The 26437-nt window shown below is 36.3% G+C and overlaps 1 long non-coding RNA gene across 1 annotated transcript in view; it reads right to left on the reverse strand.

Moving 5' to 3' along the window:
- Positions 1-19358: 19358 nt before the first annotated feature.
- The window catches only part of LOC140710438 (uncharacterized), a 60489-nt gene continuing 53410 nt past the window's right edge, over positions 19359-26437 (reverse strand). The window contains exon 3 of the long non-coding RNA XR_012091453.1: positions 19359-20425. This is a non-coding gene — a long non-coding RNA (uncharacterized lncRNA). The remainder of the gene's footprint in view (positions 20426-26437) is intronic.

A 26437-nucleotide genomic window follows, 5' to 3' on the forward strand; every position in this document is an offset into this window, starting at 1 on the left:
TATATATAGCATATATAATATATAATATAATATGTAATATATTATAAGAATACACACACACACACACACACACATATATATTCTTTCCCATGTTCCCCAGCGCCTCCACCCAGGGAGAGTGACTGTAGAAAACGTGGGTAGGGTGTTTTGGCTTTGTTTCTATAGCCCTGTGCACTTCTGTTGGCAGGCTTTATATTGGGCTATGCAGTTTGACCTACAAGACAGTAGATGGCACTTATAGGTAAGAGCTGACTACAGCCAACATGGTTGGGTATATACTTTACCTTTGTTTACTGGAGAAGCTATCGGTTGCCTCAGGCAGTGGGCTGATTCATGGAGGGCACAATGGTATGAACTCCCTGCTCCCTGTGTGGGAAGAAGGTCACTATTGCGGGGGGCGGTGCTTTATGAGGCAGGTCTGCCTACAGGATCCCCTGAGGGCAAGCACAAGTACCAGCACCTAGGAAGAACCTGGCATATGGCCTAGTGCTCAGAAATGTGCCCAAGTGTGGAGCTGGAAAACCTCCTTGGCCCACATTCTCTGAACAGAGATGAGAGGTGGCCTAAACTCTCAATCCAAAATAGTGGGTATTCAGAATGCCTGGAGATGCGCCTTGGCATGGAATGGACAGGGACTTGCTGCACCGTGATCTATGTCCAGCAAAAGTAGGGCAGTTCAGGATGTTGATCCAAACAAGTGAGTCCTCTGAATGCCTGGAGATCTACCTGAGCACGAAGCAGAAAGGGCCTCCCCATACCTAGATCTCTGAACAGAAAGAATGGGGCAGGTCAGGCTGCTGACCCAAGTGAATGGGTGCTCCAAATACTTGGAGATGTTCCTGAGCATGAAGCAGAGTGGGCCCTCCTACACCAAGATCTCTGCACAAGAAGGGTGGGGTGACTTAAGTGAGCTGGTTTTCTGAATGCTTGGAGATTTGCCTGGGCATGGAGCCGAGAGGGCCTTGCTGTACCACAGTCTACATCCCAGAAGAGTGGGGCAGTTCAGGCTGCTGAACCAAATAAGCAGGTGCTCCCAATGTCTGGACATCTGCCTGGAGCCCCCCCTGCACCAGGATCTCTCCACAGGAAGGATGGGGCAGCTCAGGCTACTGATCCAGCCAAGCTATTGCTCCAAGTACCTGGAGATCTACCTGGGAATGGAATGGAGAGGACCCCCCTGCACCAAGATCTCTTCACAAGAAGTTTGGGGTAACTCAGGCTGCTGATGCATGCAAGCAGGTGCTCTAAATGTCTGGAGATCTGCCTGGACATGAAACAAAGAGGGTCCTCTTGCATCACATTTTATGTCTAGGAAGGGTGGAGTGGTTCAGGCTGTTGACAGGTGAATGGGTGCTCCAGATGCCTGGATTTCTGCCTGGGAGTGGAGCAGAGAGGGACCCACTTCACCACAATCTATGTCCATCAAGGGTGGAGCAGCTCAGACTCCCAGTCCAGGCAAATAGGTGCTCCAAATGCCTGAATTACTACTTAGGGATGGAGCAGAGAGGGCCCCACTGCACCACAGCCTCAGAGAAGTAGGGTGGGACACCCAGAAATAGTATATGCAGACTGATTCCAGGTCACCAAGCTGCCCCTGCCTGCAAATCTCACTGCTCAGGGGTTATATGTGTTTAACTTGTTGAATTGGTTAAGTTCCTCATAGATTCTGGATATCAGACCTTCATTGGATTCATAGTTTGCAAATATTTTCTCTTATTCTGTCGGTTGTCTGTTTACTCTGTTGATAATTTTGTTTGCTGTGCAGGAGCTCTTTGGTTTAATTAGGTCCCAGTTGTCAATTTTTGTTTCTGATGCAATTGCTCTTGAGGACCTTACATTCTTTGTAAAAGTCAGTGTCTGAAGGGTATTTTCTAGGTTTCTTTCTAGGGTTCTTATATGAATAGTTTGCAGTATTACATTTAAATATTTAATTCATCTTGAGTTAATTTTTGTGTGTGGTAATGGTAGAGTCCAGTTTCATTCCTCTGTACATGGCTAACCAGTCGTCCTAGCACCATGTATTCAGTAGAATGTCCTTTCCCTACTGCTTATTTTTGCCAACTTTGTCAAAATTCAGATGGTTGTAGTTGTGTGGCTTTAGGAAATGTATCACTGAATGGATTTACTTCCCTTCTTGCTATTGGCTTGAAAGAGTCCCAGGATATTCATTTCTGGATAGTTTTACACCATAAAGAAACAAAATAGAGTATTTTAATTTCAACTTGACCCAAGAGAGAAAGAAAACATGAATTCCAAGGAATTGCCATTTAGGCATTTACGACCAGATCAATGTAAATTTTACATGACCACCTGGTTTTCTCTTTACATCAGCATCTTGAAAGTGGCAAAGTTTTGGTGCTCAATGAACACCTTGGAAATATTTGCCTTAAATTAACCAGAAAATTTATATGAATGAGAGAGTTGGGACAACATCTCCTCCTAACCTCTTTGTCCATGTTATTTTTATTTTTCTAGAGGTAAATACTCTGTTTTCTGTGATTTCCCACAGCCTGGCTACCCTCTTCCTTTCCTAAATTTTATATTTGACACTGCCATTGACAAAGGACTACCTCTTTTCTTCTATCAGATAAGCTACAAACTTGCCATTTTATTTTTTATTTATTTGAAACAGGGTTTCACTCTGTTGCCCAGGTTAAAGTGCAGTGGCATGATAGCCCACCAAAGCCTCAAACTCCCTGGCTCAATAAATCCTCTCACCTCCGCCTCCCTCGTAGCTAGGACTACAGGTGTGCACCACCAAGCCCAGCATTTTCTTTTTTTTAATATCTTTTGTAGAGTCAGGGTTTCGCCATGATGCCAAGGCTGGTCTGGAACTCTTGGACTCAGCAATCCATCTACCTCAGTCTCCTAAAGTGCTGGGATTACAGGCATGAACCACCACACCTAACTGAACTTGCCCTTTTAAATCCCAGTTCCTAAGGCTTTCTTGCTCCAGTTCACAAGACCTAATTACCTCCACCTATTTACTAAGTGTTCTCCCTCAAATCAGTCCAGAAACTATGGAATTCATGAGAACGTTCTTGGATTTTATGCCATTTTGGTATGAATCCCAGTTAGATGGTACTTTGAAAATATGGGAAATCTACTTAATATCAACTACTATTATATTTTCTTTATACCCTCAGTGACCAACTGCAGGCATGTTTTTAAATGTCCTCATGATTATTTTTAATCCCAGGAAGAATTCGACTTGTCTGGTGTGCTTAGAAAAGTGCATTGCTTCCTCCAAAAACTTTACCAATGAGGTTCATTGATGTACCTGGAAAAGATGTAGACAGATGTAGACCTAGAAAAGATGTAGACAGAAGGAAGTAGCCTTTAAATAAAAAAGATTTCCTTTTTTTTTTTTTCCAGACAGTCTTGCTCTGTCGCCCAGGCTGGAGTGCAGTGGCGTGATCTTGGCTTACTGCAACCACCTCCTGGGTTCACACAATTCTCCTGCCTCAGCCTCCTCAGTAGCTGGGACTACAGGCATGCCCCACCATGCCTAGCTAATCTCCTGATCTTGTGATCCACCCCCTCAGCCTCCCAAAGTGCTGGGATTACAGGTGTGAGCCACCGTGCCTGGCCCCTATTTTTCTTTTTTAAAATTATGATAGGCATTTTAAGGAGCATGACTTTAAATATTAACTTAGCCCTTCTTTCTGAATTAGGTAATACTGAAAGGAAAAAGAATTGGCGTCTCATGGGGGAAAACGTTTGAATTCAGTGAGAATAGAATTTTTGAAACAGTAACTCTAGTTCTAGTAGAATTTTATTATAAGAATCTGAACACTTGAAAGATTGAGACTAGATAGCTCTATCCATAAAGAGAAGCTGCCAATTTTCTGGCCAAGTTGAGCAATTACTTATCTTTTGAATTTAACCAATTTTTTAAAAAAATCATTCTAGCTTCAAAATCCTACCTTCTTCTCAATAGTGGATTACTTTCGTTAGAGACATCTGGTTAATTAGTTCAGTTTTGCACTTCATTTCGCCTGTGAGGACAGAGGTTGAAAGCTACGTCTGATTCAATCCCAGAGGCAAGGAAGCATCGGGAGGGCATCGTCTACATCAGTTTCTCAGAACGAAATTATAGTCCAGAGAATGAATACAGAACGTACTAACTTGCAAATTCAAACAGTTTTTGATTATTTAGGAAAATAAAGGTAAAGCCTGGCATGGATTACCTTAAGCCACAGACATTTGACAGAGAATCACGTTAGGCACCAACTCAACTGTTATGAAAAGTTCCATTTAAAAGGAGAATTGTGTTGAATATATTTGTGCATCAGCTCTGACAATTCTGTACATGATTTTAACATCTCAAAGCCCAGACGAAAGTATTATCATTGCTGAGAAATAGAAATATCATCAGCAAACGTAAGATCCTTTTATTATTCTTGGTAGTAGAAAAATAGATCCAAACATTTCAAAGTGTTGGCAAGACTTATGCAAGACTGTAAATCAACACATGCAAGCAATAACTACAAATTCCTGTCTTCTTGCCTCCTTTGCTCAGCCAAGATGTAAATTCAAATCATAAAATAGTAAAATAGTAAATAAAAAAAAAATTAACAAAGTTGAAAGGCAAAGGACTGAGTCAAGGGATAAACTAGATAATGTATTCCTAGAAAAAAAAATAGAAATTCTTCAAGAAGTTTTTAGGAAAAACTATAATATACAAGAAGGAAAACATACCAAAGTATTTAAATAGCCACATTTTTTACAACAACCTATCCTATAATTTTCCCTCTTAAATTCATTAAAGGACAGAAAGTCCTGAAAACCTTTAGTAATTCTATAAATGCAGGATTATAGTCATAAAGCAGTGGAATTCCTTTTTAAGGCTAGCCACTTATACCAACAAAAACCACAAAAGAGGGTGTAGTTTTTGTTTCTTCTTCAACGGCCTTGCCGTATTTGGGTTACAATGTATAGATAGCCATAAAGATATTTTAGGATGTGGATATTAGAATGGAGAGTTGGCTTACCTGAGGTTAAAGCACTCTTTGAAACAACAGCCCAGTAATAGTCCAATTTCCAACTTAGAAAATGAAAATTATAAATTGCCATAGAAGTTTGGTGTGGAAACTGCTACGGAAGTAGCTACTAAAGAAAAAGACACATACCACTCAACAATAAAGTTAATCTCACATCAAATCAGCCAAATTACATTAAATAAATGCCTTCTAGACTGCACATGTAGCTGGAGGCTATGAACATCAAGTTATTTTCCAGCATAAAACTTGAACAGTATATCCTAACACCCTACCACATCCCTGCATTACTATAAAAAATATCAAAGAGATTATACACAGTCTGTTGGTTGGCAAAACCTGGCAAATTCTCTCCACTTTTCAGTATATGCAAACAAACAAAATATATGGATAATACATTTTACAAAAATCTATAACATAAAGGAAAAACTGGTCTAATGAGGTGGAGGGAATCAAACCTACAAAAGTGATTTTAAAATAAAACACATAGGAAAAACTAATAACACATTTATTTTAGAATGCATCTACTTTGTGCTCTTAAGAAAATAATACAATCAAGATAAAGGGAAAGAGAGCGTTATTAAAAGAAAAATGTCATACAAACCAGCTGCATTAGGAAAGAACATGGTGTCATTTCAGTTTTTCTGCACATCTATCACTCACTTTAAAAAAATAAATTATAAGATGAAAACAATAATCTCCATTACTATGAAACCAGGAGACAGTCGCAACCCTAGGCTTCAAGTTATAAAAAAAAAAAAATAGCTACCAAGCACATTGAATTTAGGATGAAATTGGAGAAGAACCCTGAGGAAACACACAAAAGTCTACAGTTCTTCTACAACATGTAGTTTCTTAAAGGTTCTAGATGCTAAGCACAGAACACCTGACCAGCTGCCCTTTAGTTAGGACAGTTAGTCTGATGTTGTGGACAATATAGAAGTTGGTCCTAATGATGATTTTTCACACCACAGAGCATGAAGTGGGGTCACGCAGGAAGCCTTCAGATGAGTCATGTTTGGAGGAAGCCAGCGGGGAGAATGTCAGGGTGAAGGAGCAATCGACTTGGAGGCAGCTGATGAAAACTAAAGAAATATATGCTACTTTGTGACATGAAGTACATTTATAAATCACATAGGTTCATTATGAATCACATTTATCTTCTCACTCCAAAGAGGAGTAGAAGCGTGTCATCTAGCATAGCAGTGATGCACAAGTTATTTAAACAGTAGAGTTTATGTATCAATCAATTAGAACAAACACTGGCCAATAAGAAGGAAGGGAAATACAGGAGACAAGCATGTTGGAAAGTGAGGGCAAAAGTATTCTTATATGCCAATGGTATGAACCCATACATAGAAACCCCAAGAGAATCAACTGAGAAAACAAGTAGAGCATTACAGTAAGTCAGCAAGGTTGTATATACAAAAATCAAAAGCTTACACATACACAAATGAGTTAGAAGAGATAAGGAAAGAAAATTTGACATTTTAAGAAGTAACAAAGGAAACCAAGGTAGGTATAAGTATATCAAGAAATATGTAGATTTACTTAAAGAATAATTTGAACTATTAAGGGACCTAATAAGAGAATATGTTAATAGAGACCATACTTTATTATTTCATCAAACTTGAGATTCCATTCCTTCTAAAACATACCATTATTTTCAAATTCACTATTTAAAAACTGCTGCCAATTAAAATATTACATAATCCTTTTTAATCATTGACTGCAATGTGTATCCCAATTTAAGAGATAATGAAATGAAAAATGTTCATTTTATAATTGAAATATTGTATATAAGAAGTAGCTAATACCTAGAAATATCCTGGCAACATTATTGAATTTCAAGAGTAAACACAAAATTCTTTCAGGAACCAGGCAATAAAAAAAATTACGAAGGAATTAGATCAACCTTAGCTTTTCTTAGAATGTTGAGTGCCAGAAGACACTAGACTCATCTTTGGAGTTCTGAATAGAAAAGGATGAGATCCAAGAATTCTACGGTCTGCTAAGACTTTTTTTATGTACAAAGGCAATTAAAAAATATTCTGAGATAGAAGGCTTAGAAAATGTATTACTATGTTCTAGAAAAATTTACTCAATAATCATGCATCTGATAGTCATGCAGTGAATTAAAGGAGAAACACAAATTATAGTATAAAGCACTGAAGTGATTATTCATTTTATAAAATCAGAATTAGATTTATAAATACATTAGACTAAATTAAACATAAATTATAGTGATATATTTCATATATAATATTAGAAATATTAATTCAACAATAAGACCATAATAATCTTAACCTCTTACTTCAGAGAATATATATCAGCCCCATAGAAAAGTGTTGGAGAGGCAGAAAAAACAAACCAAATTCACTGTCTTATGTAAGTAAAATTGTCTAATTCACTTTTTTCACATTCTTTAAAATTAGTTTCTACGCCTAAGATTATAAAGTAGAAAATCTGACCCACAATGTCATCTCATATATCTGTTAATATTTAAAATATTTTAAAATAAATGAGTAAAATAATACCTGTTTATGGTTTAAATTTTTGGATAGTACAGACAGGTATAAAATGCAAAGTTAAGTTAATTTAATGCTCTAGGCCTTCTTTCCATTGGTAACAATTGCTAACCAGTTTCTTATTTATCCCTTCCAAAGGGGATAAGCACATACACACACCCAAGGGGGGAAAAAAATCTTTAGAAATGTTTATACTAAAGGGATCATAATGTCATAAATTATCTGTATTAGTACATCTAGATTATACTATTCAAAAGTTGTTTATCCTCCCCCACCATCTTTTGTCCCTTCTGGAAACACATATGCTTTTCCCAATGGACAAGCAATTCCATGTGGTAAGGGATTCAGAGGGTAAGGGATTGTGGCCTGACCTTCCTCCATGCTGTAGAAATGACAATAAAATACAAAAAGCAACAACTCTACACCACGATATTTGATTTGAGACTACTGGAAGATAAAAGGAATCTCTCCTCATCTGAGATCATGAATAAAAACCTCGGAGATGTTGGTCATCTTTTCTGGCATTTATCAAAACCTTTACTGTATTACTTAGAGCAGGCTAGCTGCTGTAGCAAATAAATTAAAAAATAATAGCACAAACACAATAGAAGCTTATTTGTTGTTCACATAAAAGTTGAATGTGCTTTCAGTTTGGAAAGGGTTGATGGGGAGAAGTTTAATCCAAATAGCAATTCAGGTACTCAGGCTGTTGGAAGTACTGCCATCTTTTGTGCATGACTTTCAGGAATACCTGGACATGGAACATGGCGTGTTGATGCGTTTGGGGGACATTGGCCTAGAATTACTTCCATTTCCATTCTATCCACTGGAATGCAGTGAGCGAGTCCACACAAACCGCAAGGAAGACAGAAACATAATCCAGCTATATAACCAACAGAAGAAATGGGTTTTGATGAGCAGCTTACAGTCTCTGTCAAAGTCTTCCATTCAGACTACCAACTGTATAATTGCCTACATTATTTCCTGTTTCCATATGGATCTCCCTCCCCTAAAACAAGTATTGCATCCAGGAATACCTGTCCAGGATTCCTGGATGATGCATAGGCCTTTCCATCAGGTCCAGATGTGATTCCTCAGTCAGGTAACTCCCAAACCCAACCCCATGTTTAATGAAAAAGCAAGGATAACCATCATGTAGGAATGTAGCTGGAATTTTATGTATGTTAGGTTGCTGAATCTTGGCTTTGTGTTAATTTCTCCAAATTCATTAAATGTCCTCTATCTCCTTTGTTGAGACAGATTCTGTCACACCCACTCAAAGAGGTTATCCTTGAGTTTTCAATCATCTACCCAGCTCAATTTAGAGTTCTAAAGCCAAAGCTCACTCTTTCACGACTTCTTAAATGAGCAATCTTAAATATTTATGTGTTTGGTCCTAGATATCAGAGGCTTATGGTAAGTACTTCCTGGAGGATCTTAATACAGCTTTCCTTACATTTTCCTTTTCTGTCAGGGGGGTCTTTATCTCATTTATTTTAGCTCCTGGCTGCCGTTCCACTGTGTCTCTTTTGGTGGAGGAGGAGGATAAACTCCTATGAAATTATGAATACTTTATCTTAATGCTTCTTTTCTTCCTGATCAAGAGGAATCAATGGAAACTCCTAAATATTGCCTTCCTTTGCTAAGATCTTTTGCTGATAGGTAATAGTTTCTATGTGTGACTATCTACTCACTCCTCAGACCCCTTTCTCAAAGTCAAGACATTATCAGTGAGATTTCTCTAGATTTTAAACACTTATCTTCTTTTGCTAATATTAAAGAGGAAAATGGACAGTGATTTAGAGATAAACTGAACCCCAACAAATCTTTTTTTTCCCTTAATCCCCATGTTTTGAAGATTATGACAAGATATAGGGTCCCTTTCCTCATTTGATTACTATTAGTTCCTTTTTTTCCCCCTCCTTCTTACAAATCACTTTGGTTATTTTGTTTGAAACTGGAGAGGCAAATGTAGACTTGATGCCACTCAATCTATTCAGATTGTATTCAGAAGTCATTTTATTACTTTTTCATTGATTGATAGCTAGTTTAGGAGAGTGTTAAAGACATGGCTTCTGGGACCAGGACATTCATGTTTAAACATAAGCAGGGCAACTTGCTAGCTGTATGACCCATAAAAGTTGCTTATCCTTTCTGTGCCACCGGAATAATAGAATAACAGGAATTACCTTACAGGATTGTTGTGAGGATTAAGTTAGGTAATATTTACAATGTAATTGAAAAAGTTCCTGGCACTTGGTCAGCTATGTAAGTGTTTGTTAAATAAATAAAATTAAAGAGCTTGGTTCAAGTTATTTTTTATTGTGACTCTTAAAGCCAACTACCAATAGAATTATCTGAATATATAGCTCCCCATCACTGGAACATTTACAAATTGATATGGATAGATACAAAGAAAACTTTAATAAATTAGAACTGTCAGAATATATATATGTCATTATCACTTGTTTAACCAGAAAATATTTAACCCTTAGATATTTAAAAGCACATCCCAATCTAACAAATCAAAGAGGATAAAATAATTTACAGATGATTATTAAATAATAAAAATGATCATATACCAAAACTTCTGTAATGTGGACAAGCACAATATAAAGTTTAGCCTTGAAGACTTTCATTTATGCTGCTGGTGGCCTACCCAAAAACCCCTTCTTTCTTTCTAAGAGAACCCCAAGTTTGTCCATCAATCTAGCCCTTCATGACTGAGATGAAGGTCACCCCATTGCCAGCTGTGGGCATAGATCCTGACAGGCTAATTGAATTAGTTATAGCATTCCTTACAAACTGCTGTTGAAATAGGGATGCTCCCATGACTTGTGCTGATCTAATCAGATGAAAGAAAAGGATCTGGAAGAGAAGCGTTCTGTCTTCCTCTGAAAATGAACAAGAAAGTATGTAACCTGGCTACTACCTGGCCACCTTGTGACCATGATGTTAACCTGTCTGAAATGGGACCTGATGTTAAGGAAGACACAGAAGAGAGATGAAAAGTACCAGAGTCCTTAATAAAACCTTCAAGTACTGATCCATAGCACCTACCCTACCTCTTGACTTACAGGGCTAAGAAATTAATATATACTTTTATTGTTAGACTCCTTGGAGTCAGCATTTATACCACTTGTAGTCAAAAAGAACCTAACTGGTACAATTTCAAAAAAAATGAATAAATTGAAAATACAACTAAAAATTAAATAACAATGAGAATAAAACAAACCACAAGAAAAGGTAATAAAACTAAAAGCAGAAATGCATGAATTAGAAAGCAAACACTGAACCACAAAAGGAACTAAAAATCTGTATAGATAGTTTCTTTCAAGCCTAATTATTATATTAAGAAATTCAAAAAGGGTTCATCACCAAAAGATACAACAGAATTTAAGATGTATTGATTATGAGGAAATATATTACAGAAATTTATCATAATAAACTTGAAAATACTCAGGACACAGAAACATTTTGGAAAACAAAATATCCAAATTGAACAAGGAAGAATTTAAAATGCTGAAGAGTAACAAAACATTGAAGATGTTATAAAATTAACTAAATGGTTATTTTTAATAAACCCCCCAGGGCAAATTTGTGTCAGTTCTGTGATATTCCATTCTACAGAACAATGCGAAGGTATTCACGTGACATCTGGACAAGCAGGTTGAGTTACAGGAGAGGGACCTGAACTTAAGGAGCCCTAACCTTTTCCCATGGGCACTAAGATCCTCTTTCCTATGCTTCCAATGGGGACACGATCTCTATTTTCTAGGGCTGTTTGCCAGACAAACATCCTTGAAAAGATAGTCCTAAAACAAAAGCAGTCGGTGTCTCTGTTCACAGGATGTGCAGAAACCAAAAGATCCATGCAGAATTGTCTCCCAACATTAGTAACTCCTCTACACCAGGAAAAATTGCATATATAGGTCAATAAAATTTGAAATATAATATTTTCAACAACTGTGGTGCACAAAGAGCTGATAGATATCCTTGTTATATAAAGAATTCTTAGAAATCAATATCAGAAGCACAAACAATTGAAAGAAAAAAACTGGCAAGGGGTATGACGAAGGGAGAACAATTCTCAGAAGAAATAGCAAAAGTGTGAAGCTGGCTCATGCCTGTAATCCCAGCACTTTGGGAGGCCGAGGCGGGTGGATCACAAGGTCAGGAGATCAAGACCATCCTGTGAATGGTGAAATCCCATCTCTACTAAAAATACAAAAAATTAGCCGGGTGAGGTGGCGGGCGCCTGTAGTCCTGGTTACTCGGGAGGCTGAGGCAGGAGAATGGCGTGAACCCGGGAGGCAGAGCTAGCAGTGAGCAGAGATCGTGCCCCTGCACTCCAGCCTGGGTGACAGAGCGAGACTCCGTCTCAAATAAATAAATAAATAAATAAACAAATAAATAAATAAAATAAAAAACGTGTAAAGCAACAAATGTTTAAGTACAAAACTTTACTAGTTTATTCAGAACTCAGAATAGAAACAACAAATAGCATTTCTCAGCAAGTAACTTGTCTAGCTTAAATTGGACAATATTTCTAAACGTTTCTGAAAATGTGGGAAATAGACATTCTCATATACTGTTGGGGATGTAAACTTTCACAAATGTTTCAAAGAAATATTTAGCTCTGTATCAAGAACTTTAAAAATATTCACACAATGTGACCTAATAATTCCATGTGTAGTAATAAATTCTGGGGAAATAATTACAGATAAAATACTTTTACATTAAAGGAGACTCAAAGAATTCTTATTAGCAAAACTAAAATCAAAATAGCCTTACTCTCCAATAATAAGAGAATGGTTAATTTTTTTTTTCTTAAATCCTATTTAGATTTCTTACATTTAAATTCTTGAATTTCTTAAATTTAAAAATTTCTTAAGTTTTCTTAAGAAGTAATGTCGTGTAGCTAATTAAAAATATGCTATCAAAGACTTTTATAACATGATGAAAGATGTAATGCTATCTCTATTACATGATCTCAATTATTAAACCATGTTAAAGCCTGGAAGGAATTTAAACTAAATATCAAGCATAGTTACTCCTTAGTTTTATGCTTACTGACTTTTTAAATTTTATTCCTTTTTACTTTACTATATTTCTCAAGTTTTCTACACTTTACAACAAAAATATTCAAAACATAAACGAATACCAACTATTTTTTAGTTCCTTCTGGTTTAAAAAGTTATCATTACTTAATTGATAGACTCTGCATAATTCTGAGGAAATAAGTGAAATAAGATAATCAGTTGATCTGTGGACAGACTGTGTTATTTTTAGTACCCAAAGGACTTCCCATGCTCGGTTTACACTTGTGTTATGGAGAAAGGGGAGGGAAAGAAAACGCAGCATGAAAACAGTGTGAGGCATGTTCAAATCCACTGCTCACAGCAGGGAAAAACAATTGCTTCCTCCCCTGCTTCCAGTGACCTTGTGGTGAGGATCACAGTGCTGGAAAAAGAATCCAAAATTGGCTTCAGTGTGACTTCCTTCTGTTATTATTATGTTAGCAAATGCCTACTCCAAGGGACCCTCTGAGAAACCTAAAGACCTTGTACTAACCTGGGCCTCTTGGTCTAGAAAGTCTTCAAATGGACACCTGCTTATTTTATGAGATGGACAGGCTCAGAACAGTCAAGGACCTCCACGACAACCTAACCCCTAAGAATGACTGAATCATTAATTTCTAAGGATATGACCACACTCTGAAATAATTCTCTGTGATTTTAAACCCCTGTGGATTGGGAGAACTCTTCAGTAAACACATATCCCTTCTTTGCAAAGAAAAACAATTTGCATATTATTCTTTCCCAAACACTTGTTTGTTACTTCTATCAACATCAATCACGAAAGCTTTCAGTGTAGGTGCTGAGGACAAAGATGAAAATAGGTGACTTTAAATGTTTGTTTATAAAGATGTTTGAGGGGATTAATTTTTATCTGGCTATTCAAATAGGATTAAAGGGATTAACTTGAATAATAAAAGCGCATTATAAATACGTATGTTGTCTCTAATTAATAGGTTCAGATATGAATATAAGATATGTCAAATTATTACAGAATCACCTGTAATTACGTTATTTTTAAATAATGGAAAGGAAACTCATGAGTCATTATTAGCAAAGAGATGACTTTGGAATAAGGCAAGCTCATTCAGCTAATATAATGCTTTGCAAGACACATTTCCTATTTATATGTACAGTTAATAACATCTATTATGTAGTCTTAGTCCTAGAAGCCTGTGTTTGTTGAGAGAAATACTTTAAAGCAGAAGCTTAATTACATAGTGCTCAAGTTTCTCTGGCAACATCAAAGCGAGAAAGTCATTTGTGCTTTAATGCACATTTTGAAAGAGAAAAGTTTTCAAGTTGAGAACCCCACAAGTTTGAGACAAGGAGAATGCAGGAGGAATAAAATGTTAGATGAGAATTTATTTTTCCAGTATATGACAACAAAAGCAGTAAGAGGGAAAAACTGTTTTTCTTCTTCTTCATCTTATTATTATTATTATTAATCATAATAAAAAAAACTATAGCCTTTTGGTATTTGCTCCAAGGTTTTGCTCTCTGAGAATTACTCAGGTACCTTAGAATTGGAAATATTCCTTTTCAATTTTGAATACACCGAAAAGGTTCCTTCAGTTCTCTTTACTCACATTTCTCTCCAGACACTACAACAGACACATGTTAAAGAAAATTACTAAAGAAACTTAGTGTCCTATTGCAAGAAGTCTGCAGGTGACAATAGTTTTTGCAAAATGGTTTTAACCTAACTCAGAACTGTGACCCCAAAATTCACAAATTCATATTATAAAAATGTTTATCAATTTGTACATGCGGACAATAGGAAATATAAACCTAGGGCTGTCCAATTTAATATGGAGTTCATAGAACCGAATGGATATGTTTTTGCATTTCATAAGGCAGATAAATGTTAGATACCATTAAATGTCCCTCATTTAATAAAATAGCTGGAAAGATGCTGACAGCTCTTAACTGACAGCCAAGCTCCAATCTCCTGCCTCTGGTTCCGGGGGTGTTCTACTTACTAGTATTTTATCAAACAAAGAAACTCAACTAAATTTTGAAAGGAGGAGTATTTATCTTCAGTACTATCTGATAGAACTTATGAGAACCGTGTTCACGGTCAGCATTAAACAAATCCAAGAACGAAATCAAAATTGGTCTTTGGCATCTGTTTCCTCCTCTTTTGTGTCCCTCTTCCCCCTTGTATTGTCCCTTGTCTCAACGAGAACCCCCTATCTCAAGCCACAGGATTCTCGTGCCTCACCCACACCCATCACGTACACTATCATTGCAAAGTAAATTAATTTGCACAATACTGTTAATATTCAATTCATTTTACCTTATTAAAGAATATTCTCTTTTTGAACTTGGCATCTTGAAGGCACAATATTGTGCCTCAAAGGAATGAATTCTTCCTTTTGTCCTTCCTTCTTTTCTCTCTTTTATTTCTGTTTTTAACCAGAGAAGAGATCAAATAAATCGAAATAGTCAATTAACTTCTGTTGCATATCAAAAATTTCTATTATAAACACATCATGAGTGCAAAAAAGCCAGATAACTATTTGTTTCTTAAGTTTAATGTAGAATAATCATCAAGTACCAACAGCATCATCTGTTACTTTAATACAATTATACTTGTGAGAATATTCTACAAACCACCTATCAATACCCACCTGAAATGTCCAGGATGCTGAAATCACCAGTAACTTTTTGACTATGTCTAAAGCATCATAATGCAAAAAATAAAATGAGAACAACATTTCAACATTTTGCCTAATTCTTGCATCTCTTCAGTGCGTGGTGATTTATCTATTTCCCCTAAAGTGATGACATCTCTGCCCTCCCAGGACATGGCTTTTAAAGTCATTGATTAAAACAAAATGCTAGATGAGATGGAACATAAATGTCACAGTCATCCTTGTCTGGATTCCTAGTACTGTTTTCATACATGACGCTACACTTGAAGACCCCAAATATACCTCAGTAGTTGGAGCAGAAATCAAAACCTAGATCATCATTTAACTCTATGGCATTTGATTTTGAATTTTACATCTTGGGCTCTCATGGTTGCCTTATTTAAAGCCCTTCTTTTTGCCATCACTTCTTTTGAACTCTGAGAGATGCATCCATCATGGTATGAAATTGGATCTGTAGCTATAGGAAGTGGAATAATAATCAGAGGTATATATATATAAGCCGAAAGCCTCTGCATTTCCCCAAATCATCCTCTGTTGTAGGAATACTAAAGTAATGCTAATGCAAGAAAAGATATTCCAGTGTCATTTTAGATTTCAGACACTGCACATTTGTACCCATGATTATGTCAAAATATACACATAGGCATCATTTGAGAGAGAATTTATTATAAAAGAAAATATTTTTTAAAAACCAAAGCTAGCCTGACCTTGCTTTATTTATTTTTTAAAAAATTGTACTTGAACTGGGGTTGAATAAATTTGTCCAGCTTAACATGAAATTGTATTCATCCGAAAATAAAAAATAAAACTGGTAAACCTATTCATGTGGAGTAAAAAGAAGAGAACATAAAAGAAAAACATAAAACATCTCCCTTCTGGCATAAAAAAATGCATTTTTTAAATCAAAAGAAACCTACTTTTATATAAAAAATAAAGAATTGAAAGTCTCAGAAGCAAGGACATTCACATTAAATGCCGGGGATATCTACCTAGGGGAAGAAAAGGGAAAAGCATAAAAATGATGATTTTGTAGGTTTGAATTTTCTTATTTTTTTAGATCTGACGGTCAGACACATCCAGACATGAATGCAAGAGACGGGAATTAATGAATGTTTATCCTTTCAGGTTTGCATACTCTTGTGAAGTAAATAACTTCTCTTATACCTAGACTTGTATACCTAGAAAAAATAAAATGACTTTTTGGGGGAGATTCATCAAATCATTTATCCTAAACCAAGTAGAGTTCAATTGATTCAAGTTTGGCTTCCTGGACCCCAAGGATCAATAGGACTAAGGTAACATTTCTAATGAGCTTGTTCTTTGCCTTTGAAATGCAGTGTTCTATGAATTCAGCGTTCCCAGTTTCCCTCAACCAAAACTAAAAGAGATAGGCAAAAATTGCTTTTCCTTTGCTATTTTCTGTTAGTTTTTAAATCTATTGCTTGCCATCACTAACAGATGCTCCTTGGATGAGACTGCTAGAGCTGTGGCGTAAAGCTATATGGGTTAGGGAAGCTCAGAAATAGCTAAATAATTAGCTACAAAAACGCACTAATTTTGAGAAGGGATTTCCAGTTAATTTATTCATCATTTTTCCTTAGAGTATAGTTGGTGAAATATTATAGTAAAGATAAGACTCTTACAAACTCCAAACCTCATTTATTTCTAAATAGTCCTTTAAGGCATATGTCTAACATTTAAAAGTTCAGAGTCTGTAAACTCAAAGTTCATTAGACACAATAGAATGGAAACTAAAGGAAAATCCTCAGTCTAATTTTTCCCACGTCAGGACACCTTAAAGCTCAGCTGAACTTCTCCTTCCTTTACAGAAGGGGAAAAAATCCAACATGTAAAAAGATCAGATTGCAGTTTTCAAGTTGCAGCCTAGAAGGAATTTTTAGCCTTTAGTTATAAATTCCAGAAAATAGGAGTTTATAAGGGAAACAGTGACAGAATCTTAATTATGGCAAAGAAAAGGGCAATGCTGCCATGAAAAGGAACTACTCCTGAGATGAAATGCTTCATCTTTGAGTGAGATGTGGCCTAATCAGTTAAAAGGAGAGTGGTGCGATGATTCAGGGCCTCACTTGTAGCAGGCTGTTTGGGTACCCTTCATGAAACTGACTGTCACCTTCACCTTCTTCCTTACAGACTACACCTCACTTCACTCTGGACAGAGTCGGGAAAAACGTCATAAACAACCAATTATGGCAAATTGCTTTTTGACAAAAGCTGTTTTCCAACACATGTATCAGAGAATCAGAGATGGTGGGAAGGACAAGAAGGGCCGTCTGGTTCAAACTCCCTGTCTACGCAGATAAAAGCTAAATCATCTGACAGAGCGGGAGGTGGCCCAACGATCACGTTTTCAAGTGAAGGAAAGTTCACATGCTCCCTTAAAAACTCTGCACTGGCTCTGAAGTCAAGAAGTTTGTTATGACAAGCTCAATTCTTAGTTGCCCCAGTTTTACCCACTTCACCTCACTCTATTCTCTGTCATCATGAAGTGCCTTCTGTAAATATACTTTGACCACTTGGAGAAATTTTTGAAACCCATCCTTAGGTCTCTTTACTTGTCAAATAACTTCAAATTCCTTAATATTTATTGGTACAAACAAAGGTCAGTGTCCTAATTTTTTGTATTAGTTTAGCTTTGTTTTCCCCTGGAATCTTCTTGGCACGACCACATTTCTCTTCCCATTACAATTCATCACTGTAACCCAAACATCTGACACCGTGCCTAGCCCACACTAGGCATCCAGTAATCATTTCTGAGAGAAAGAATAAATGTAAGGGACTACACAGTAGACACTTAAGTACACGTTAAACAACAAACCAAATTTAAAAGAAGTATTTTCGCCTTCCCAGTAGCCATTTCCCAAGTTTCAGTTTTCTTGATTTAAATTGTATCTAAAATACAATGAATTCACTGTCTTTGTTGGTTTCGAAGTTACACTAATAACAGGCAAAACATGCATCTGTCTGGCAGCAGTATTACGACCCAGAGAAACCAAATTTTATACCCAACAAACCAATGTCTTTAGAAAGCATATAAATTAGCAGTGATCATTGTTTTTCCCATAGGAAAGCAAACCGAACAGATGCAAAGCAGTGCATCCATCAGTAGGTATGGTGTCTATGGTATCCCATTCTCACGTAAATAGAAGTTCTAAAACTCTGAATATTTGCAGTAGGACTCCAAAGGCATGACTGAAATAGTTCTGGCTGCTCAGCCCCAGACACATATTGATCACAAAATCTTACTAAATAAATCTTGGAAAGACAAAGCCGTAACCCACCATGTTGCAAATTCGTACCCAGAAAATGAAATGGTAAGAGGAAGCAGGAAAAAGAGAGGCATCCAGGACACCATAGAAATGAAGACTTGCTCCTGTTGGTTATTTCCCCATTTCTTTCCCTCAGATAAAAGGTGACAACTCCTACACTTGTGATAGCTTGCAAAGGAAAGCTTCCATCTGAGCCCACGGAGAGCTTTCTAACCAAGCACCAAAACTGAGCAACTCTCTCAGAGTTTCTCCAAAAAAAAAAAAAAAAAAATTCTGCCAGTGCTCTCCCTAGGAACAGATATCTTCAGGCTAGCAATCGGGAAAACAAAAAGATATAAAGGTCACCTACAGTGTATCACCTATGGGTGCAACTCAGAAATGAAATACACTGCATTCCCTTCATATCTGAATCTGAGGAACCGAATAATTCTGGAAAGAAAAACACCACAAGGGTAATCTTGAGTTAGTTGACTACATGACTGCACACATCAACATGGCATTTTGCCTGATTTTACAGTTAGGAGCATTTGTTTTTATGTTCATGTCTCTCATATAGGATTTTACTTGGATATACTTTTATGCGATAGCTTTTAAATTTCCATTTGCATACTCTTTTGGAAACAGTGAAAGAAAGGGTAGTTTATTTTCAATTCTAGCCAGGCACTGACACTTGGAAGAAAAGAGAGAAGGGAAGGAAAAAGAAAGGAAGGAAGGGAGAGATACAGAAAAGAAGGGAAGAAGGAAGTAAGAAAGGGAGGGAGGGAGGAAGCTTTTAATTTTTAACAAAATGTCATAGACAAACTATAAGTAGTCTTTTGCTTGATTCTTTTATAGGGTAAAATGATTCTGACTGGAACAAATTAACAGATGTTTGACATGTTCAAATGCAGACAGATGAACAAAATTCAGACTTTCCATAATTGTTGTAAGCCAAAAGCGAGGATAAAATATGCCCAACTATAACTAAGGTAATCAACTTTCCGAGTTAGGTATAAAGATAGAGACAGACATGGAAACACACACACATATACATATATATGTATATACATAGAGATATCCATCTGTGTTTATGTATGAAATGTTTTCAGCAGGTGTACATTAAACAAGGCTTGCACCCGAAATACGGGATTCATCTCTGATCATAAAAATTTCCAATTTCGTGGGGTTTTTTTTATATGCTTTGTACATTAAACTTAAGATTTCCTGTGATAGACTTATTGTGCTAAATAATACTGTATTTCAAAGTACAGCATGAAATCTTTCCATTTTGACCCAAAAGATATCAGCATTATATGGCCATTGATAAGAATAGAGGCTTTGTGAAAGAGAACCTCAATGATTATTCTTTTTTTTTACAAGAATATCAATGAGCATTTGGAGACAACAGCTAGGGTCACAAATAATACTATGCTAGAGCAGCTATGTGGTTTAACTGAAAACATACATAGTACTAAAGGCCTTGCTTTAAATAAAAATGTGAAGCATTAACCACATATCTGACTTGATTAGAGCAATGATAGAATCCTCAGGATCAAACGTGAAATCTGAGTGGGGCGTTGATAACATCATGTCCAGAAGCTTGAACCTAGATGAGATTTTGTAGACCAGCCACCTGCCATTCATGCTCCCCAACACCACTGTTCAAACTTGCTCGAAAGACTCTTAGAGGCTTTAATCCTCAAAATCTTGAAAAGTAATCAGTGTGCCACAGGCATTAAAGCTGTAAACTTCTTTTAACCTTTCCATTAAATACCAGGAATCTTAGTCTGATTCTGACAGGTGACCTGGGTGAAGATTTTCATGTTCATTTGATGCACACACATTTTTGCGTTCCACTGCTCATGCTTGTTCGCTGTTGGTAAATGCCAAACGCATCTGGGGAGAAGAGTTTTGAAAACAATTAGACAGCCTGAAAAGCCCCAACAATAAAACAGAACTCTTTACATTGCAAAGCCAAACAAATGACTTGGGCAAGTATAATTGAATAAATCCTGGGCTTCAGTGCAGATGGCTGTTTTTACTGTCTGTCTATGTCGGGATCTGCTGAAGGTTCTTTAGTTCGTGTGTGTGTGCACGTGTGCGTGTGTGTGTGTGTGTGTGTGTAGAAGGCTTTTTTATATGAGATTTGGCATATTGCATGTGGCAGGCTGTTGAAAAATGAATAAAGACAGGGGAAAAAAGGCAAAGCACATCCCATTGGTAATGAAGGAAAGCAGGTTGCTGACTGCCCATGTGCCAGTTCTCCAGGTTTGCCCAGGGGCTCCCAAGATCATTTCTTTGCCCCCAGATTTTCATGTTGAATTACCGCTCACAGTTTCTAAATGAACATGCCTCTTATTTTATTTAAGACACAGTGGGTACTTGTATTTGACTTCCTGCTAGGCAATACAATATTTAGTGTTTGCTGCATACACAAATGGCAAAAGATAAAAAATGGCCTTATAAGCATAATTTCAAATTTGTTTTGTTTTTTTCAAAGAGATATCTTTGCTCCAAGCTTTCAAGAGGCGGACATCAAGTGAAAAGCATTTGTTTTGTGCTGGTTTTGCCTGAGAAACTCTGACCAGCGAAGTCTATGAGGATTCATCAGGAGCTTTAGGCTATGGCCTCATGGCTTTGGCCTGAGGCAAAGCTGGGGGCTAAGGCCTTTTCATGTGGGGGGTAAAGAATAAAGAAGGAACACATCATGTCTCGGTTCTTACTGCTGTGCTAACTGGTACCCAGAAGCCTCTCCTTCTAAAACGTGGCTCGTTGTTACTATGCTGCTATTAAAATAGAAACGAGCAGCATCATAACTTATTTGTGACCTACTTAGAAAAAATTCAAATTAGTCTACAATGGTCAAAAGGAATACACATTGAAAAGAACAAAAATGCTTTCCCTCAAAACGATAGCTCAAAGGAGTAGAGAATGGGATAAAGAAAAATGTTTTTCTCTGAATATGTGAATGTCACACTTGGCATTGACCACCTATCTTTTTATGTGATGGTCTTTTTTTCTACCATTCATTTTAAACGTTTGGTCAAGAGGCAAGGCTTTGTATAACATCGTAATCATTTTTTGAATAAAAGATTGTCATATCTACATAATAAAATCCTATATATTTTTAAAATTTCTTTTGTTCCAACAAGAACTGCAAAAATAATCTGCAAGCCTGCTTATTTGTTAAGTGCTTCTTAACTCATCTCTGACCCAAAGAATGCTCTTGTCAAAATCCAGGCCTATCAATAATTAATGATGTTTTTAACTTTTGATCTTCAGCCACAACTTTTTTTATTTTATTTTTTTAGGGCCCAATTATGATTGTAACCACCTGCAAAACAGAGGGAGAGGACACCTGACAAATTTTCAGAAAAGGCTGTGACCTATGAAAGCAGTAACAGCATTCCTGGAATGTTTTTGTCTTCTTGTGTTTTTGCCCCTTTCTGACCGTCTTTGCCCCCATCCCCCAAGAGAAGAGTGGCTTTAATAAAAACGGGGTGAGAGAATGAAAGCATTTAACACAATAACCACTCTAATATGATATTTTCAAGAAACTATGTGCTTCATTTTAAAGCCCACTCTTTGGGGAGGGAAAGATAAATTCCTAGAAAGCAATTGCTGAGAAATAGCCCATTGCCACTGTAAATATACTCCTCCAAAGATAGTGAGGGTGGGTTAGGAAGCCCTCTCTCAGCAAGCCTGAATCTGAATCTTAAGACGCATGGTATCCCATACAACTTTATTATTTAAAATGTTCTTTTCTAGTATGAAAACTTCAGGTGTTCTGTGCGATTATCTTAAGTGCTTCTAGATTTGTGGCAAATTAAGTATATAAACCTTAAATAGTGCAGTTGTCTAAAACAGCAGTACTTATCCTTTTTGGCACCAGGGACAGGTTTCGTAGAAGACAATTTTTCCATGGACTGAGTGGAGAGGGGTGCAGGGATTGTTCTCAGATGAAACTGTTCCTTGTTCCACCTCAGATCATGATGCATCAGTCAGGAATCTCATAAGGAGTGTGCAATGTAGATCCCTTACATGCGCAGTTCGCAATAGAGTTCGCGCTCCCATGAGAATCTAATGCCGCCGCTGATCTGACAGGAAGCACAGTTCAGGTGGGTAATGCTCATTCACCTCCTGCTGTGTGACCCAACTCCTAACAGGCCATGAACCCGTACTGGTCAGCGGCCCGGGTGTTGGGGACCCCTGCTTTACAACAATCACCTCCAGCAGGCAGGGAGATAATAAAATAAAAAAGGGTGAAGGTAGAGGCGCAATAGTGACCTGTTAACTATAGATTCAAACCTGAGGAGGCCACTGCTTCAAATGCTGCCAAGATGGAGCAATTAATATGTTTACTCTTAGGATTTTAGGTCTATAGCTCTAAATACTACAGGCAAGTTTGGCTAATTTTTAGTCTGCACACATATTCAGTTCAAATGCAATAAGACCACTTTACCATTAGCAATTCCCCATGTTAAAAACAGTACTCTCGGCATGCCAGTCATGGAATTGGGGGAGTCGTTTACATGTATCACTAAAGTAATTAATAAGCATTCTTCTGAGAGGTTTTTTTTTTATAATTCAAACATTGGTATAGAATTATGAAGTAGGATAGGAAGTAGGGTTGGAACGAAGAGAAGACTGCGTTTAGGATCCTCCAATCATTTGTAATTTTTCCAAAAATTTACTTGTAAAAATTGCCAAAAATACAGAAAAGTTGAAAGAACTATATACTGTTCACCCAATTCATTGCCAAGATTCTACAATTAACATTTTGCTATTTTTGATGTATTACATATCTACCCATTCATCTATCCTTCTATTTATGTATCAATCTCTCATATGTATTGATGTAATTGAGTTAGTTGCAGACATTAGTATGTATCACCCCTAAACACTTAAGCATGCATATCATTAGCAGAGTTTAATATAAGTTTCTTCTTTATTTCTAGGTAAAATCTACCTACTGTAAATTGCACAAATCTTAAATGTGTCATTCTATCAGTTTTGAAAATTTATATATCTGGATAATCCAAACTGCTGTCAAGATATAGAAAATTAATATCACTCTAGAAACTTCTCTCAGGTTCCTTCCCAATCTCCACTGCCAGCACCTCCAGAGGCAACAACTATGCTAATTGTTTTCATCACACATTTGTTTTGCCCATTCTAAAAATGCACATAGATGAATTACTCAATAGGTTCTCTTTGTATAAAACTTCCTTTACACAGCATAATGTTTTCAAAGATTTACCCGTGTTAGCACTTAATCAGTTGTCTGCTCCTTACATGGTTGATTAGTATTCCAATTGTTTGAATATGCCACCATTTTGTTTCTATCCTCTTGATGAATACTGGAGTGTTTCCACTTTTTTTTTTTTTTTTTTTTGGCTATTATGAATAAAACTTTAATAAACTTTGTTATAAAAACTTATTTATGTATACTTTAATATTTCTTAGATTGATTACCAGTAGTGGAGTTTCTGGGTCACAGGGTAAATATATGTACAGTTTTATAATAAGCTCCTAGGAGTTTTCCCAAAGTGCTGTACCATTTTAAACTCCCACCACCAAGTGTATGATGGAATCTCTAATCATTCCTTTATTAAGATTTTCAACCATTCCTGTGGGGGGAATATAATGAGATTTCATGGTGATTTTTATTTGTACTTTCCTGATGTCTAATGATATTGAGCTCTTTTTCATGTGCTTATTGTTCCTTTGAGGAGGGTCTATTCTAATCTTGTGCCTGTTTTTAACCAGGTTGTTTGCATTTTTATTATTGAGTTGTAGGAATTCTGTATATATTCTGAACAGAAATTCTTCATCAGAAATATGTTTTGTAAATATTTTTCCCCAGTCTTCGACTTACCTATTTGTTTTCTCAATGATGACTTTTGATGAGTAGAAGATTTTAATTTTGATGAAGTCTAAATAAGTTGTTTATTATCACTGCTTTTTGTGCCTGAAGATATTTGCCTATCGGCAAGATGCAAAGTTTTTCATTTAATGTTTTTTGTTTATTTGTTTGTTTGTTTGTATGTTCGTTTGTGAGACAGAGTCTTGCTCTGTTGCCCAGACTGGAGTGCAGTGGCATGATCTTGGCTCACTGTAACCTCCATCTCCCAGGTTCAAGTGATTCTCCTGCCTCAGCCTCCTGAGTAGCTGGGATTACAGGCACATGCCACCACACCCAGCTAATTTTTGTATTTTTAGTAGAGATGGGGTTACACCATGTTGGCCAGTGGGTCTCAAACTCCCAACCTCAAGTGATCCTCCCACCTCGACCTCCCAAAGTGCTGGGATTATAGGCTTGAGCTACCGCACCCAGCCTAATTTAATGTTTTGTTGTTTTTGTTTTTTTTTTCTTAAGAAACTTTATTCTTTGAGCTTTTATGCCTAGGTCAGTGATCCAAATGATTAATTATTTTGTGTGATGAGAAATAAGGACAGAAGTTAGTGTCTCTATCTCTCTCTCCAAAACCATTTGTTGAAAAGGCAATCATTTCCCTATGTACTGTCTTAGCCCCTTTGTAAAAATCAGTTGACCAGCTGATCATATATATGTGAATTTTTTCCTGGACTTCATATTTTGTTTCACTGATATGAATGAATGAATATATATATATATATATATAGAGAGAGAGAGAGGTGGAAAATATATATATCTATATAACATATGTATACATATCCATATATATATATCCTTTAACACCACACTGTCTTGATAACTATAACTTTATAGGGTATTCTTGAAATTAGATAGTGTAAATCTTCCAACTTGCTCTTTTTAAAAATGGCTTTGTTTATTATAAGGTTTTTAGTTGAATTATCATACATTTTAGAATTAGCTTGCCAATTTCCATAGGAATTTTGATTGAAATTGTTTTGAAAATATAGGCCAATTTGGAAACAATTGATATCTTAACAATAGTAAGTCTTCCAATCCATGAATATAGTATTTCTTTACATTTATTTAGGCCTTTCATTTATCTTAGCAATGATGTATAATTTTCAATGAAGAGGATATGCACATTTTGCTAAATTATTTCTAAGTATTTTATGTTTTATCTACACCATCTTAATGGAAACTTTTTAAAAATTTCACCTTCTGATTGCTGCTAGTATATGAAAATATTCATGATAATTGTATGTTGACATTGTATCCTATAATCTTGCTACATTTACTTTTAATTCTAATACTTGTTTTGTACATACCTCGAATTTTCCTTAAGTAAATAATGAGGGCATCTGTAAATGCGTATATTTTTTACCTTTTTTCAAATAATTATGTCCTTTATTTTCTTTTCTTGTCATGTCACACTAGCAAGAACTTCATAGAGTGTTCAATGGGAATGTTGAGGGTGAAAATATTTATTTTGTTTCTAAACTTAGGTTTAAGCTATTTGGTTTAATGGTCTATAAATATAAGTAGGTCAAGGGAGTGGCTAGTGTTCATTATCTATGAACTTGCTGATTTTTTATCAGTTATTCTATCAATTGTTGAGAGAGGAGCATTAAAATCTTCAACAATTATTGTGGAATTATCTGTGTCTTCCTTTAATTCTGTAAATTTTTGCTCACTGTTTTTTGAAACTCTCTTATTAGACACATACACACTTATAATTATTATATATTTCTATGAATTGACTTTTTATCACTATGAAATATTTGTTCTTATTTCTGGCCTGATAGCTTTTGATATGTTAACTTGTTTAGGCTTAGCTATAGTCATAAGACTTCTCTTTCCAGTAGATTTCCAGCTGGAAGTGTGGACTACAAGGATATTTCTTGGCTAGACTTGGAGACTAGCGGGGAGGAAGAATACATTTTAAAGCATATACATATCTTCGACTTTTTCAATCAAACACTGATGTAGGTGCTACTGTGAAGGGATTTTGC

The sequence above is a fragment of the Chlorocebus sabaeus genome, chromosome 26, assembly GCF_047675955.1.
Source record: "Chlorocebus sabaeus isolate Y175 chromosome 26, mChlSab1.0.hap1, whole genome shotgun sequence".
Classification (NCBI taxonomy): domain Eukaryota; kingdom Metazoa; phylum Chordata; class Mammalia; order Primates; family Cercopithecidae; genus Chlorocebus; species Chlorocebus sabaeus.